At 43.5% G+C, this 5,881-nt stretch overlaps 1 pseudogene; it reads right to left on the minus strand.

The window, feature by feature from the left end:
- Positions 1-594: 594 nt before the first annotated feature.
- Positions 595-712, minus strand: LOC126185849 (5S ribosomal RNA; annotated as a pseudogene).
- Positions 713-5,881: the final 5,169 nt, after the last annotated feature.

The raw sequence follows: 5,881 nt of genomic DNA on the forward strand, positions 1-5,881 counted from the left end.
GTGCAACCACAACGCAGGAGTAACGGTTGGGAGGCCAGACGAACGTGTGGATCCTGAAGGGTGGAAGCAGCCTTTTCATTAGTTGCAGGGGCAACAGTCTGGATGATTGACTGATGTGGCCTTGTAACATAAACCAAAACGGCCTTGCTGTGCTGGTACTGCGAACGGCTAAAAGCAAGGAGAACTACAGCCGTAATTTTTCCCGAGGGCCTGAAGTTTTACTGTATGGTTAAATGGTGATGGGGTCCTCTTGGTTAAAATATTACGGAGGTAAAATAGTCCCCCATTCGGATCTCCGGGCGGGGACTACTCAAGAGGACGTCGTTATCAGGAGAAACAAAACTGGCATTCTACGGATCGGAGAGTGGAATGTAAGATCCCTTAATCGGGCAGGTACTCCGTCGTCAGTCCACGAGTGGCCTACCGGGACCATCTGACCGCCGTGTCAGCCGCACAGGATCATGCGGATAGGAGGGGCGTGGGATCAGCACACCGCTCTCCCGGTCGTTATGATGGCATTGTTGGCCGAAGCCACTACAGTTCGGTCGAGTAGCTGCTCAATTGGCATCACGAGGCTGAGTGCACCCCGAAAAATGGCAACAGCGCATGGCGGCCTGGATGGTCACCCATCCAAGTGCCGACCACGCCTGACAGCGCTTAACTTCGGTGATCTCACGGGAACCGGTGTATCCACTGCGGCAAGGCCGTTGCCTAATCGGGCAGGTAGGTTAGAAAACTTAAAAATGGAAATGGATAGGTTAAGGTTAGGGATAGTGGGAATTAGTGAAGTTTGGTGGCAGGTAGAACAAGACTTCTGGTCTGGTGTATTCAGGGTTATAAATACAGAATCAAACAGGGGTAACGCAGGAGTAGGTTTAATAATTAATAAAAAATAGGAACGTGTGTAAGCTATTAAGAACAGCACAGTGAACGCGTTATTGTAGCCAAGACAGACACGAAGCCCACGCCTGCCACAGTAGTACAAGTTTATACGAAACGAGCTTTGCAGATGATGAAGAGACTGAAGAAATGTATGATGCGGTAAAAGAAATTATTCAAATAGTTAGGGGAGACGAAAATTTAATAGTCATGGGGGACTGGAATTTGATACTAGAAAAAGGAAGATATGGTAAACTAGTACATCTACATCTACATGATTACTCTGCTATTCACAATAAAGTGCCTGGCAGAGGGTTCAATGAACCACCTCCAAGCTGTCTCTCTCTACCGTTCCACTCTCGAACAGTGGGCAGGAAAAACAAGCACTTAAATATTTCTCTTATTTTATTGTGATAATCGTTGCTCCCTATGTAGGTGGATGTCAACAGAACGTTTTCGCAATAGTATAGAAACCTGGGGATTGAAATTTCATGAGAAGATCCGGTCGCAACAAAAAATGGCTAACTTTTAATGATTCCCAGTCCAATTCACGTATCAGTATCTCCCCTATTTCACGATAATACAAAACGAGCTGCCCTTCTTTGATCTTTTTCGATGTCATCCGTCAGTCCCACCTGATGCGAAGCCCACACCGCACAGTAAATCTTCAGTATAGGGCGGATAAGCGTTGTGTAAGCACTCTCTTTAGTATATCTGTTGCACCTTTTAAGTGTTCTGCCAATCAATCGCAATCTCTGGTTTGCTCTACAACATTATCTAAGTGATCGTTCCAGTTTAGGTTATTTTTAATTGTAAATCCTAAGTATTTAGTTGAATTTACAGCCTTCAGGTTTGTGTGACTTATCGCGTAATCGAAATTTAGCGGATTTCTCTTAGTAATCATGTGAATATCTTCACACTTTTTTTTTATTAAGGGTCAATTGCCACTTTTCGCACCACACAGGTATCTTATCTGAATCATTTTGCAATTCGTTTTGGTCGTCCGATGATTTTACAAGACGGTAAATGACAGCATCATCTGCAAACAATCTAAGAGGGCTACTCAGATTGTCTCCTATGTTGTTAATATAGATCAGGAACAATAGAGGGCCCGTAACACTTCCTTGGGGAACGCTGGTTATTATTTTTATTTTACTCGATAACTTTCCGTCTGTTACGCCGAATTGTGACCTTTCTGACAGGAAATCAAGAATCCAGTCACACAACTGAGGCGCTATTCCATAGGCACGCAATTTGGTTAGAAGACGCTTGTGGAGAACGGTGTCGAAAGCCTTCTGGAAATCTAAAAATATGGAATCAATTTGACATCCCCTGTCGACAGCAAAAGTTACTTCATGAGTATAAAGAGCTATTTGTGTTTCACAAGAACGATATTTTCAGAATACGTGCTGACTATGTGCAAATAAATCGTTTTCTTCGAGGTAATTCATAATGTTCGAACACAGTATACGATATGTTCCAAAATCACACTGCAAATCGATGTTAGTGATAAAGGCATGTAATTCAGCGGATTACTCCTATTTCTCTTTTTGGGTACTTGTGTGACTTGAGCAATTGTCCAGTCTTTAGGTACGGATCTTTTGATGAGAGAATGGTTATATATAATTGCTAAATATGGAGCCATTGTATCAGCATACTCTGACAAGTACCTGACTAGTATTCTATCTGGACCGGAGGCCTTGCCTTTATAAATTAATTTAAGCTGTTTTGCTACACCGAGGATATCTACTTCTATGTTTCTCATCTTGGCAGTTGTTCTTCATTGGAATTCAGGAATACTTACTTCGTTGTCGTAGGTGAATATGGACTGGGGATAAGGAATGAAACAGGAAGGCGCCTTGTAGAATATTGCACAGAACACGACTTAATCATAGCCAACACTTGGTATAAGAACAATGAGAGAAGGTTGTATACGTGGAAGAGGCATAGAGACACTGGAAGGTTTCAGATAGATTATATAATGGTAAGACAGATTTAAGAACCACGTTTTAAATGGTAAGACATTTCCAGGGGCAGATGTGGACTCTGACCACAATTTATTCGTTATGAACTGTAGACTAAAACTGAAGAAAATGCAAAAAGGTAGGTATTTAAGGAGAAGGGACCTGGATAAACTGAAAGAACCAAAGCTGCTAAAGACTTCCAGAGACAGCATTAGGAACCATTGACAAGAACAGGGGAAAGAAATGCAGCAGAACAAGAATGGATAGCTTTGAAAGATGAAATACTGAAGGTGTAACACCCCACCCGTCACTTATCTGGTTTTGTCGTGTGTTGACCCCAGCTAATTCACTAACAGATCAACAGAGAGTGCAAAAGTGCCACAATATCGGATAATGCAAAGAAAGTAATAATGCCCTGTGACTCCTGATTGAACTGCGGTGGCAGTGTTGACATTAATTTATTCAGAATTGATCACTTTTAATTAAAAAGGGGTGCACATTGATGTCATATGCAGCTATTGAACACCAGATGCAAATGTTGAACATAAAATTAATTAATAAAGTGACTTGGGACTTCAACTACTTGATTGAAAACAGATGCAGTCGATTATCACAAATTTATTTTAACTCACGACCTTCAATCATCACATTACATGACTCTCCTACCAGGCAGTGGTAATAAACTGCGTTTGCGTGGAGTAAATCTCGATAACTGAAAAGTAATTCCTAGCAACTGACCCAGGCGTAATGCGAAGTGCGAGAAGAATTCTACAGTACACGGCCCATGAAACCCGCGTGGAAACTTTACCGACGTGATCCCACAAATTAATCAGTGGCCGGAGCGAGCGCAATATCACCAAATACAGTGTGGTGGAGCGGCGTCGTTGTGTGGACGTCGGCCGACCTCGTGGTGCTGCAAGGCTGCGCTCGTCTATTCACTCCTAGCTATCTGGCTCAGTACATAGCTGAACCAAAACTTTCTATCTCCAAGCTCAATCGTTCCATTTGCTAACTCCTAAACTGCAGAGATGCTCACTCTTTCTCAGGCAAGCTGAGTAAAAAACGCCACGTCCGCACTCTAGGCAAGCTGGGAACGGAAGACCTCTACTGAGACTTCTCCCAGTCCGCTGTTCGCCTTGGTTTCCCCCCCAGCAAAATCACTTACGCCAATTGCAGTGCATGTCACATTAATTATGCATCACTTCCCAGTGCCGACCAATGCCTGCTCTGGGAAGTGAACAAATTCCCACAAAATTTCCCTTCCTCTCAGCTCCTTCTATTTAGCTCCCCCCAGGCCACCCATTAAGGTTAGCGTCTGCACAAACACCAAGTTTTCCGGAATTCTGACTCCCAGGAGAGTACTTCAAATTCCTTGGTCCTACGTTCCCACCAGAGGCCAGCGGTTTTCATGCTGTCGCTCTTCACCTGATTTACTTCAGGCTCTGCGGACAGTGAATTCAGCGTGAAGTTGCTATAGTCATGAACACGCATATTTTTACCTCTGTTGACCGCTCCACAGTAGCTTTGCGCGGCTTTCTCGCATGTTTCACAGAAAACAGGACGACGGACATTTATCAACAGGCGTACAAGTTCTCCATCTGTTTCCTTGTACATCAGCATGGAGTCAGGGTCAACCACCCACTCACTGTCACTCATCTTAAGATGGCTGGAGGCCGCGCCGCGTTACCGCTTTCTCAGAGCTCGAGCCACCCTAAGCTGCCTATTGTCACTTCCCTTCGCCATTCCCCAGCAGGCCACAGTCAACTCTAAATGTTTCCCTGGGGTAAACTAGCGTCCAGTAAATCGACTCGTTTCCACAAAGTTTTCATGTTGTGTGAATTACTTTAAAACCATCACCTGACATTAATTATTCCAATACGTCCATACTATACCCTCTACGATATGCATTGTGCCTTGTCAGTCATTTTTTGTTCAGCCCTACTGTTCGCTCAGCCTGAGTTAGGTGATCTTTAATGACTTCATGTAAGGGGCAAAGTTCTTGCAATCTAACAAAGTCAGCAGAAGATCAAGTAGGGAAAAAGGACGAGCGCTCGTAGAAAACATTGGGTAACAGAAGAAATATTGAATTTAATTGATGAAAGGAGAAAATATAAAAAAAAATGGTTCAAATGGCTCTGAGCACTATGGGACTTAACATCTGAGGTCATCAGTCCCCTAGAACTTAGAACTACTTAAACCTAACTAACCTAAGGATATCACACACATCCATGCCCGAGGCAAAATTCGAACCTGCGACCGTAGCAGTCGGGGGGTTCCAGACTGAAGCGCCTAGAACCACTCGGCCACCGTGGCCAGCTGAGAAAATATAAAAATACAGTAAATAAAGCAGGCGAAAAGCAATACAAACGTCTCAAAAATGAGATCGACAGGAAGTGACAAATCGGTAAGCAGGGATGGACAGAGGACAAATGTAAGGACGTAGGGGTCAGATATATACTGCCCACAGGACAATTAAAGAGATCTTTGGAGCAAGGAGAACTGCCTGAATGAATATCAAGGGCTCAAATGGAAAACTTGTCCTAAGCACAAAAGGGAAAACAGAAAGGTGGAAGGAGTATATATAGAGTCTATACAACGGCGATGTACTTGAAAGTAATGTTGTGGAAATGGAAGAGGACATAGACAAAGATAAATTGGGAGATATGATACTGCGTTAAGAATCTGACAGAGCACTGAAAGACGGAAGTCGAAACAAGGCCCCGGGAGTAGACAACATTCCATTAGAACTATTGATAGCCTTGGGAGAGCTAGCCATGACAAAACTCTTCCATCTGGTGAGCAAGATGTATGAGACAGGCGAAATACCCTCAGACTTCAAGCAGAATATAATAATTCCAGTACCAAAGAAAGCACCTGCTGACAGGTGCGAAAATTACCAAATTATCAGTTTAATGAGTCGTGGTTGCAAAATACTAACACGAATTCCTTGCAGACGCATGGATAAATTTGTAGACGCCGACCTCGGGGAAGATCAGTTTGGATTCCGTAGAAATATCGGAACACGGATGGTAGTATTG

The sequence above is a fragment of the Schistocerca cancellata genome, chromosome 4, assembly GCF_023864275.1.
Source record: "Schistocerca cancellata isolate TAMUIC-IGC-003103 chromosome 4, iqSchCanc2.1, whole genome shotgun sequence".
NCBI lineage: Eukaryota > Metazoa > Arthropoda > Insecta > Orthoptera > Acrididae > Schistocerca > Schistocerca cancellata.